Genomic DNA, 12,660 nt, shown 5'->3' with positions numbered 1-12,660 from the left:
ACATCTGAGAAATGATTCTGAAGTCTGAAGTTTTCTAGGACTTGCTAGTTATTAGAGACGGTTCATGAAAGGTTTCTCTATGATTGCAACCTCGATGATGAAGCTGTTACAGAAAGATGTTAAGTTTGAGTAGTAAAAAAAATGTCAGAAAAGTTTTGATCAGTTGAAAGCCCTTTTGACCGAAGATCCAGTACCAGTTCAGCCATAATCAGGTAAAGAATTTTTTTATCTATAGTGATGCATTTTTAAATGGTTTGGGTTGTGTTTTGATGCAGAAAGGCAAAGTTATAGCTTATGCCTCGAGACAGTTAAAGCCACATGAAAAGAAATGTTTGACACACGACCTAGAATTTGCAGCTATTGTATTTGCATTGAAAATGTGGCGTCACTATCTGTTCGGTAAGAAATGTCATGTTTATTCTGATCACAAAAGCCTAAAATATTTGATGACTCAGAAAGATTTGAATTTGAGACAGCGTTGATGGTTAGAGCTGTTAAAATATAACGAGCTTGTGATTGATTACCATCCGGGACAGGCTAATGTTATTGCTGATGCTCTAAGCCGAAAATCATTGTTTGCTTTGCGTGCAATGAATGTAATAGTCTGGTTTAAGCCCTAGTCAGAATAGTGGTTTTGGGACCACATATTCGAGTCAAAAAAATATTTATATTATTCTCCGTGTTTATGATATGTGAATGAGCATGTGTGAAAGTCTCGTATGAAAATTTGAATGTTTGTATGCTTAATTTTGAAAAAGGACCTAATCGTGTAAAATGTAAAAGTTGTATGCTATTTGTTAAAAGTGCTTATTTGATTTGGCTTTATGATTGTGAGGTCCTTATGAGGTTATTTGATGATTGAATGAATTAAATGACATAAAAGGGCATTAGTTGGTGGAATTTTAATGAATTATAATAAGGTTAAATTGGTAAAAAGCATATTAATGTTATTTTAGTTAAAACCAAAGTTAAAAATCATCTTATTTATATCATCCTTGGCCGAAAATACAAGAAAAAGAAAAGAGAAAAGAATAGCTAGGGTTTGGCATTTGCAAGCTTTGATTTAGGTATGTTTTTGTTTTGATTTTTGATAATTTCTACGTTTTTGTAATCGTTGCTTCGATTACTATCAAGCCCATGTCACAAATTCTGATTTTTTTGATGATTTTGAAATGTGCCATTGATGAAATTATGAGCTTGATGTTAGTTGTTTGAAAATAAAAGATATATGTTGGGTTGATATATTTTGTCTTTGAATTTTTGGTGATTTTGAGTAAAATGGGCTAAATTGTGAAATTTGTAAATTGAAGGACTAAAATGTGAAATAAATGAAATGTGTGGACTAGTATGAGTACTAGGAGAATTCAGCCAAGCATGATTATATGCAAATTATGTGTATTTTGTGATTTTGTGAATTAGGGACTAAAGTGTCAAAATGTGAAAATATGAGGGTTAAATTGTAAAATTCCCTAAATGTATGTTTGTGGATTGAATTGAATCACTTGGTGAATAAAAGGGTTAATTTTGAATACATATAGATCAATAAAAGAGGAATTCCAATATAGACCGAGGAAAGTCGAAGATAATCGAGTAGACGATTCAAATCAACAATTCCGAGTACGAGGTAAGTTCGTACATGATAAATGATGTTACTAGTATATTTTGATCTTTGATTATACATAAATTGTGTATATATTTGATTTGGATTGAATATGATGATAAATCAACTACATTTGGCGCTAAGTGTGCAATTCAAAATAGCTTCAGCTATAAATAGCACTAAGTGTGCGAAATGGTATAGTTTCGGCTGTACGAGGCACTAAGTGTGCGATACAGAGATAGTTTCACTTAATTGAGATGGCATTAAGTGTGTGGAATCGTTCTATCTTTGGGTAAACCTTAAAGCACTAAGTGTGCGGATGCTTAAAGCATGAATAATCTTCGGAAAGTTTTAAAATATTTGGACGAGAGATGAGAATGAAAAATGAATAAATACGGGAAAGTTTAGGTATGTACGATACCTATGTATTAGATGATATTATGTATATGAAGTTCGTGGATTGATATAAACATATGAATTATGTTGGCATAGAATTGATAGATGAATTGAGAACTAATAAGTGTTTATGTGTTGATACTTTATATTTTATAAGATGTTGATGATATTTAGTACGAGCTTACTAAGCTTTTGAAAGCTTACTTTGTGTGTGTTTGCATTGTTTTATAGATATCAAAGCTGCTGTGAGCTCGAGCATTGTCGAGGATCGTCACCACAGTATCGAATATCATTTTGGTAACTTTTGAAATTGTATATAGTAAAGTACGGCATGTATAGGCTAGAAGTACTTTGGATAGGATTTGTAATGTTTATTATTTATCCATGTGATATGGCTTGATATGGTTGTGTTTATGTTTTTATTTTGGTATATGAAATGTGATGCAAGATGAACTATTTGATGTGTTTATGAATGACTAAGAGAAATGGTAAGTTTGGCAAGTTTTGGTATGAGATTTGGTCATGAGTTTAAAGATTATGACACCATATGTGTGATATGATTTGGTATTATGTCTTGGCACAGTTGAGTTGAGTTTATAAGCATGTAAATGGTTGATAATGTTATAGCTTGAATGATGTATGGTTTGGTATAGAAATTGGCTGAAGTTGTTTGTATATATGCTTGGTTTGGTTCTTGTAGGTTTGACCCAATTGCGGTGGCAAGTTGGCCATTCAAAAATGGCCTATTTTTGTCCACAAGAGCAGAGACACCGGCGTGTGTCTCAACCGTGTGTGACACACAGTCACGTTACACGGCCGTGTGTCCTTTGGGATACCCTACGAATTAAAGTCAGTACACCCTCTTGTTTTGACACAGCCTAGACACACGAGTATTTCTATTGGTCGTGTGTGTCACATGGGCTGGCACACAGGCGTGTGGTCGGCAGTGTGGCCAAGTCAGTAGCCTACCTAATTTTCACACGGCCTGGCACATGGGCGTGTCTTGAGGCCGTGTGGACAAGTTAGTATGTATGCCCTATTTCACCACGGCTTAGACACACAGACGTGTCTAATTCCGTGTGAGGCACACGGCCTATTCACACAAGCGTGTGACCTTTGAGAAGTTAAAAATTTTCTAAGTTTTGAATCTTTCATATGTTATCAATTTGGTCCCAAATGCATGATTTAGACTTTTTATGCTTGTTTTAAATTCATACTGAATATGAATGATTTATATTATTTAAATGAGATGGTTTTTGATGTATGATTGTTCTGAAGTGACTTACAAGTCCGGTAACACCTCATAACCTTTTCCTGTGATGTTTACGAGTAGGGGTGTTACAATGAATGCGCATATGGTTATGTTTGATGATGGTTTGATTATAGCCAAGCTAAAAACAAGATACACGGGGTAGATTTGATTAGAAAGACTAAAAAAAAGTGAAAGTCGTTCGTGAAAGTCTAAGAACAGCATCAGATTGTCAGAAATCGTATGCAGATTTGAAAGGAAAGATATAAAGTTTCAGAATCAGGACAAAGTATTTTTGAAAGTATCACCATGGAAGAAAATACTCAGATTCGGTCATAAAGGCAAATTGAGTCCGAGATTTATTGGGCCGTATGAGATTATAGAGCGTATCGGGACGTTTGCATACAGACTAATGTTGCCACCTGAGTTAGAAAAGATCCATAATGTATTCCATGTTTCGATGCTTCGTAGATATTGATACGATCCCTCACATGTGATTAATCCATCAAAAATTGAGATTAAATTTGATATGACATATGAGGAGGAACCGATTTGCATTCTGGCTTGCGAGGTTAAAGAATTGTGAAATAAGAAAATTCTGTTAGTGAAAGTACTGTGGCATAGACACAGAGTTGAAGAGGCAACGTGGGAGACAGAGAATGAAATGAAAGAACATTATCCAAACCTATTTACGGGAAAGATTTTCGGGGATGAAAATCCCTAAGGGGAGAGAGTTGTAACAGCCCAATCTAGACCCTATTTGGAATGGTGGTTTCAGGACCACTGATAAATTGTAATTTATACATATTTTATCCCATGCTTAGCACATTTATGGATGATTTCTCCTTAGATTTGGTGAATTCGATGCTCCTAATCCTTTAATTTCATGTTTTATACTTAAGTGAGCATAGGAGAGTAAAAAGAGAGAGAAACGTGTCAAAAACGGAGAAAATGGACCCACGTAGGAAATCAACTCGGCCTAGAATTTCTCACACGGGCGTGTCACACGGCCGTGTGCCTTTGGCAGGATTGAAGCACGACTTACACGAGTAGACTACACACCAGTGCCTATTCAACAGCCTTGACCACGGGCTAGAGTAATCGCACATAGGTGTGTCACACAGGCATGTCCCTGCCGAGCCCAAGTATAACCCTATTTGGAGAAGGCCAATTTTGGGAGCTCTTAGGAATTATAAAGCCTATTTAAACACCTGATGAGGCACTTAGAAGGGGGACACAGAGTAGGAAGCAAGGAATTACTCAAGGAAAGCGGATTGATCCTTCTCAGAAGCCGGATTCATCATCAAGACTGAAGATCTCCCTTCAAGTTCCTTTAGAAGTTTTTGGGTTTTCTTATGTTTTGTTATCTTTATGCTTTTGAGATATTTTCTTTCATGAGTATGAACTAAACCCCCTAAATACCTAAGGGGAATGAAACTTAAGACAGATCTTGTTATTATTATCTGAGTTGTATGATAAATATTTGACTTGTTCTTAATTATGTGTTCTTAATTCTTATTTTAATATTCCAGGATTTTGATTCAAGTTAATGCTCTTGTTCAGAGAAGGAATAGACCCTGTCTAAGAGTAAAATTGTCATAATTAATTGGAGTTGATTGTGCGCCTAGAGATAGGGTGACAAGATTTTGCCGGATTAAGGTGAAACCTAATAAGGGAATTCATAGATCGAGATAACACAATTCTAGGGTGTTAATTAGAAAGATATTTTGATTATTCAACCTAGGGTTAGATGTTGTTAGTCTTGAGAGAGATAATAATATAACTTAGGGATTTCTACGGATCAAGTCAAATGAATAAATCGTCTGATTCAGAGTCAAATAATGAGTGAAGTCTAGGTGGATTTTTCCTTAGGTATTGTCTTAATCAATTGAAGTTTCTAAAAAGTATTTTCCCAAATTTTTTTCTGTGCATTCTTAGTTTAGATAACCAAACATCCTAATTTTTAGGCTAGATAATAAAAAGGAAGTAAATACTAGAACTCGTGGTTCCTTTGGGTTCGACAAATCCAGTCTTGCTGAACTATACTACTGTTCAATAGGTACACTTGCCTTAATCATGATAATAAGTTAGTCTCAAGGACGATTCATTCATAAATCTTTAAAAATTGTTGCGAATATCACGTACCAAGTTTTTAGCGCTATTGCCGGGGAACTAGGATATTAGGAACACTTAATTTTTATTACTTTAGCCATTTTACTTTTATTGCAAATTATTTTTTTATTTTCTTTTCTAATTCTTCATTTATTTTCTTCTGACAGGTTTTTCTAGTTTATGACCAGAAGAAATCCGTCAGGACCACTAATTTTTGAAGATGAGATCGACCGCACAGTTCACAGAAACTGAAGAGAAATAAGGCGAAGCTTACGATACACAAAGGAAGAGCAAGAGGACGATACTTCAACCACAATTGAGGAGATGGCTGAAAACCAAGAAAATCCGCTACCTCCTGCGATTACTACTAATCAGAATCCTGCTCCGCGTACTAAGTATGATTATGCTAAACCTTCTTTAACAGGAACTGAATTGAGCATAGTTAGGCCTGCTGTTGCTGCAAATACTTTTGAACTGAAACCTAACACCATTCCAATGATACAATAGTTTGTTCAGTTTGATGGTTTGCAAGATGAGGATCCAAATGCTCACTTGACAAATTTCTTAGAGTTTTGCGACACTTTTAAAATTAATGGCGTTTCTGATGACACCATTCGCCTTCGGTTATTCCTTTTTTGTTGAGAAACAAAGCTAAACAGTGGTTGAACTCGTTACCACGAGGGTCAATCACTACTTGGGAACAAATGACTGAAAAGTTTTTATTAAAATATTTTCTGCTGGCTAAAATAGCCAAATTACGTAATGATATCTCCTCTTTTATGCAGATGGATTTAGAAAGAGTTTACGATGCAAGGGATAGATACAAAGACCTTTTGCGAAGATGCCCTCACCATGGGTTACCATTCTGGCTATAGGTCCAAATGTTTCACAATGGTCTGAACCCTTCGACTCGGCAGATGATTGACGCAGCCGCTGGTGAAACTATCAATAATAAGACATCTGAGGTGGCTTACAAATTTATTGAGGAGATTTCACTAGATAACTATCAGTGGCAAGTTATGAGAACAAAGCCGACGAAAACAGTCAGTGTTTTCAATCTCGATGCGGTTATTCTACTATCTAACCAAGTAGAACTCTTAAATAAAAAGATTTACGGTTTGTGTGGTTCTATTTGGGTACATCTAGTTATGAGGTGTGATTCGAATGGAGGAGGAGCATGCACAGAATATCAACCCTTCAACGCTAGCATCAAGGAGGAACAAGTCCAATATATGCGTAACAATAACTTTAGACCCCAAAATAACCTGTATAGTAAATGCAGGTTGGAGGAATCATCCCAATTTCTCGTATGGCAGACAAGGAAATCAAAGGCCACAACATCCTCTGGGTTTTCAACAACCACCTTACCAGCAGGAAAAGAAACCGAACCTTGCGGAAATGTTAACAAAATTTATCTCGGTGTCAGAAACTCGTTTCTAGAATACTGAGACAGCACTTAAGAATCAACAAGCATCAATCCAAGAGCTCCAAACTCAGATAGGTTAGCTCGCTAAATTGATATCTGAACGACCACAAGGTAGCCTGCCAAGTAACACTGAACCCAACCCAAAAGAGCATATGAAAACAGTTACACTAAGGAGTAGGAAAGTGTTTGCTGAATCTGAAAAGAAGCCACCACAAGAAGTTGAAAGAAAAGAGGTCAAGCCTGAAAACAATGACAATCTAATGCCAAAAGAATATAAACCACCAATCCCATACCCAGCAAAGTCGAAGAAGGACCGCATGGATGCATAATTCGGTAAATTTCTTAAACTTTTTAAACAACTGCATATTAACTTACCTTTTGTTGAAGCTATATCGCAGATGCCTACATATGCAAAATTTTTAAAGGAGATTCTAACAAATAAAAGGAAGTTTGAAGACTTATCTACAGTAGAACTTAATGAAGAGTGCAGCCATACTCCAGAAAAAACTGCCAACCGAACTGAAAGATCCAGAAAGTTTTACCATTCCCTACTCAATTGGTAGTTTGAATGTTGATAAAGCACTAGCTGATTTAGGCACCAACATTAATTTGATGCCATATAAAATCTTTAAACAACTTGGTCTTGGGGAACCTAAACCCACTAGGATGAGTATTCAATTACCTGATAGATTTGTTAAATATCCTAGGGGAATTATAGAGGACGTACTTGTAAAAGTAGATAAATTTATATTCCCTATTGATTTCGTTGTGCTTGACATGGATGAAGATGTTGAGGAGCCTTTCATCTTAGGTCGGCCATTTTTAGCCACTGCTAGGGCTGTAATTGATGTGGGTGATGGTAAATTAGTACTTAGAGTAGGTGACAAAGAGATTATTTTTAAAATTTATGATGTTATGAGATTTTCTAGAGAACAGGATGACTTATGTTATTTTATCGACTCTATTGATCATACTACTCAAGATTCTTTTCAGGAAATCGTACACAAGGACACGATGGAACTGCTCAAGATTCTTTTCAGGAAATCGTACACAAGGACACGATGGAACTGTGTCTCGCCCAAGGAGAGGGGATGGATGATGATTCTGAAATAGGAACCGAACTAAACCCCAATGAAACCTCCTCAAAAATAGCAGAATATGAGGGAATTAGGGTAAAAGATGAAGTTAAGCAAAAACCTTCTATTGACGAACCTCTCAAATTGGAACTTAAACAATTGCCGAATCATTTGGAATATGCATTTCTTGGAAATAATTCCACATTACCGGTAATTATTGCATCCAACTTACAACCCAAGGAAAAAGAGAATTACTCCAAGTATTAAGAGAGCATAAAAGGGCTATAGCTTGGAAAATTTCTAACATTAAAGGGATCAGCCCTTCTTTTTACAGCCACAAAATTTTAATGGAAGATGAATATAAACCATGCTTACAAGCCCAAAGACAACTGAATCCCAACATGAAGGAAGTTTTTAAAGCTGAGGTAATTAAACTCTTAGATGCTGGAGTTATTTATCCTATTTCTGACAATTCTTGGGTGAGTCCAGTGCAGGTTGTTCCTAAGAAAGGAGGCATGACTGTTGTGGCCAATAAGAAGAATGAATTAATCCCAACAAGGACAATCACAGCTTGGAGAGTGTGCATTGATTATAAGAAGCTAAATGATGCCACAAGAAAAGACCACTTCCCCCTTCCATTCATTGACCAAATGTTGGAAAGATTGTCAGGACACATGTACTACTATTTTTAGACAGGCTCTCTGGCTATTTCCAAATCCCAATAGCTCCTGAAGATCAAGAAAAGATGACATTTACATGTCCATATGGTACGTTTGCTTATCGTAGAATGCCTTTTGGATTATGTAATGCTCCTGCTACTTTTCAACACTGCATGATGGTCTTTTTTGACGAACTCGTAGAAGATGTCATGGAGGTATTTATGGATGATTTCTTGATTTTCGGTAACTCTTTCCATCTTTGCCTCAAAAATTTAAAACGAGTGTTAATAAGATGTGAGGAAACAAACCTTGTGCTTAACTGGGAAAAATGTCACTTTATGGTTCAAGAAGGTATTGTGTTAGGACATAAAATTTCTAGTAGAGGGATTGAGGTTGATAAATCTAAAATTGAAACAATTGAAAAACTACATCCCCCTAATTCAGTAAAGGCTATTAGAAGCTTCTTAGGACATGCTGGGTTTTATAGAAGATTTATTAAAGACTTTTCTAAAATAGCTAAGCCTTTGACTAAATTACTAGAAAAAGATGTGCCTTTTAATTTCGATCAAGAGTGTTTAGAAGCATTTAATATTTTAAAGGATAAACTGACTAAAGCTCCAATTTTAATTGCTCCTAATTAGAATTCACCTTTTGAACTAATGTGCGATGCGAGTGATTTTACAGTAGGTGCAGTTTTGGGACAGCGAAGAGATAAACATTTTCAACCTATCTATTATACTAGCAGGACTTTGATAGCCGCACAAGAAAACTACACCACCACGGAGAAAGAGCTGCTAACTGTGGTTTTTGCATTCGATAAATTTAGGTCATATTTAATATTGTCTAAAGTTGTCATTTATACTGACCATTCCACTCTTTGCCACATTTTGACTAAAACTGATGTAAAACCTTGACTCATTCGATGAATCTTATTATTGCAGGAATTTGACTTGGAGATTAAGGATAAGAAAAGAGCTAAAAATCTTGTGGCTGACCATCTCTCCAGGCTTGAAAACTCAAGTACCAAAGAACCAGATGACATTGAAATAAATGATTCATTCCCTGAAGAACATTTTTTTGCTATATCTGATTCTGAGGTACCTTGGTTTGCAGATATTGCAAATTTTTTAGCTACTAACATTATCCCAAAAGGGTTGACACATCAGCAAAAGAAGTGATTCTTCACTGATGTGAAAAACTACTTCTGGGAAGACCGTTTTCTTTTCCATAAATGTGCAGATCAAATCATAAGGAGATGCGTTACAAGGACAGAAGCATTAAAAATCTTGGAACATTGCCACTCAGGACCAACTGGAGGACATTACGGTGGAAATAAGGCCGCACATAAAGCCCTCGAATCAGGTTTTTATTGGCCCACTCTATTCAAAGATGCCAACAAGTATGTTACTTCTTGTGACAAATGTCAAAGGATAGGTAATATATCCAAACGTGATTAAATGCCTCAGACATATATGCTCTCATGTGAAATATTTGACATTTGGGGTATCAATTTCATGGGTCCATTCCCTAGTTCAATCGGGAATAAATACATCTTAGTAGCTGTTGATTATATGTCCAAATGGGTTGAAGCCCAAGCTTTACCTACTAATGATGCTAGAGTAGTAGTACGATTCCTTAAGAAACTTTTCTCTCCATTTGGTACACCTAGAGAAATTATCAATGATAGAGGTACTCATTTTTGTAACGCCCAATTTGACAAGATCCTTAAGAAATACAGAGTCCATCATAGAACAGCTACCCCTTATCACCCTCAAACTAGTGGCCAAATCAAAGTAGCGAACCGAGAGCTTAAACGTATCCTAGAAAAGACAATAGAATTAAACAGGAAGGATTGGACGATGAAAGTAGATGATGCTTTATGGGCTTATAGAACTGCTTTTAAGACTCCCATAGGAACATCACCTTACAGACTCGTTTATAGGAAAAGTTGTCACCTACCATTTGAGTTAGAATACAAGCCATTCTGGGCTATAAAATTTCTAAACCTTGACCCCAAACTTGTAGGTAAAAACAGGTTAATGTAGTTGAACGAGTTAGATGAGTGGCAAGCCAATGCATATGAAAATTCACACCTATATGAGGAAGCAATGAAGCGCCGCCACGACACCCATTGGAAGCAACAAAGACAATTTGAAGTTGGAGATCTTGTCCTGTTATATAACTCGAGGCTCAAATTGTTTCCTGGAAAGCTTAAATCACGATGGTCAGGTCTTTTCGTAGTACAAACTGTGTTTCCATATGGCACAGTAGTGGTAAGTCATCCATCACAAGGCACTTTTAAGGTAACTGGACATCGTCTCAAAATGTATAACAGTGAGAATTTCAAAGATGATAAAGAGGAGCTACGACTCCACGAAGTTACCTAAATATACCAACAAGGTAGAGTCGAGCTTAGACTATAAACAAGCGCTTCTCAGGAGGCACCCCAAGCACTACCGGTGTTAACTTCTTTAAATTTTAGTCTTTAACATTTAATGCACTAACTGAGTCACTGAACACAGGATTTCCAGAACCACATGGCTAGGTACACGATCGTGCCGTAGCCGTGCGATACGGCCGTGTAAAAACAGAGCAAAAGCGTTAACCTAACACGGGATCCGATAAAGTTGCCACGACCGTGCGACGTGGCTGTAGGCAATCCTGCCAAAGTAACACGGGCGAGTGACACGACTGTGACTACTGACCGTGGTTGAGCCTATCAAAATAACACGGTCGTGTGCCTACATACATAGGCGTGGGAGAAGCGAACAAAGATTATGCTATTTTATTTTTATCTTTATATTTTTAAATTACTTTTTATTTCCTTTTAATACTATTTTATCTTGAGTTTTACAATTTTTAGTTTTGGCTATTTCATTACGAGTGATTATGCTTCATTATATTCCCTAAAAAGTTCTTGATTCTATCACTGTTGTAAAGAGCTCCAAAGCTTATCATCGCATAGGAACTACAAACTCCACTGGGAAAGGTTCTCCACGACTGCCATATCCTACTCGACCACGACCATATCTACCACCAGATATAATATTCTTTTGGCGCAGGACTTATGGACTAATGAACCTCTACCACCACCGGAGTATCCTCCTCCACCCTCATCATTTCTTTGGCTGATTATTCTCCATAACTCCAATTCAAGGAGTTCATTCATCATTCAGGAAGTTTCATTTCACTCCCTATCTTATGATTATATATCTATCTTTTTCAATATATCTATCTTTGTACATTGAGGGCAATGTACATCTTAAGTGTGGGGGGTCTTTTATATCATCATTAGAAATCCTTGAATTTTGTCTTATTCTCACGTGAATTACTCATATCACTATTAGAATGAATTTTAATTAATTTATGATTTTTATTGATATGTCTTGAATTAAAACATAGGCAATTATGCATTGATTGTTCAAACTTTATGACATTAGGGAATCAAGCATGATAAGTTGATTTTTGAAGAATTAAAAACTTTTAGGTTGTTTCCCTAAGTTTAAGTATTATCTTGAGCTGAAAGTCACAAGTTTGAACATCAAAAAGCCATAATTTTTGTAAGATCTTGAGCCTTTAGAGCATATTTTATTCCTTTCATGCTCACTTTTATTATGACTGCATCAGTATTGATTTGTTATTCTAGAACTTGCTTGATTTTGCATGTCAAGACCACTCCATTTGATTTGATATATCAAGATGATAAAGGCACTTAGGTTTAACCCACTCACTCCACAAAAGCCTACCTACATAATTAACCCTTAGTGAACCCCTTTGAGCCTAACAAGCCATTAATTGATTTACCCTCAATATTAGCCCATAACCCATTATTGTTGAAATCCCCTAATTTGATCCCTATTTTTGTCGAGATTGGATTTGAACTAATTGCTTAGCTATGTTTTTGTGACAGCCCAAAATTGACCCTAGTCGGAATGTGGTTTCGGGACCACAAAACCGAGGCATAAAAATAATTTAAAATTTATTTGGATGCCTATAATATGTGTATGCTCATGTATGACATTTTTTGATGATTGATTTAGTGTTATAAAGGTGAATTTCACTAGAAAGGACTTAGTAGTGAACTTTGAAAGTACGATAGGGAAATGTGTGATGACTAATTAAAGCATGCATGCAAAACAATG

At 36.2% G+C, this 12,660-nt stretch overlaps 1 non-coding gene across 1 annotated transcript; it reads right to left on the bottom strand.

Moving 5' to 3' along the window:
- Nucleotides 1-6,109: 6,109 nt before the first annotated feature.
- Nucleotides 6,110-6,216, bottom strand: LOC128295716 (small nucleolar RNA R71). The gene has a single exon (XR_008286275.1). It is a non-coding gene; the product is annotated as a small nucleolar RNA R71 (small nucleolar RNA).
- Nucleotides 6,217-12,660: the final 6,444 nt, after the last annotated feature.

This window comes from Gossypium arboreum, chromosome 7 (genome assembly GCF_025698485.1).
Source record: "Gossypium arboreum isolate Shixiya-1 chromosome 7, ASM2569848v2, whole genome shotgun sequence".
Lineage (NCBI taxonomy): Eukaryota > Viridiplantae > Streptophyta > Magnoliopsida > Malvales > Malvaceae > Gossypium > Gossypium arboreum.
This window is presented reverse-complemented; position numbering and strand designations above follow the sequence as displayed.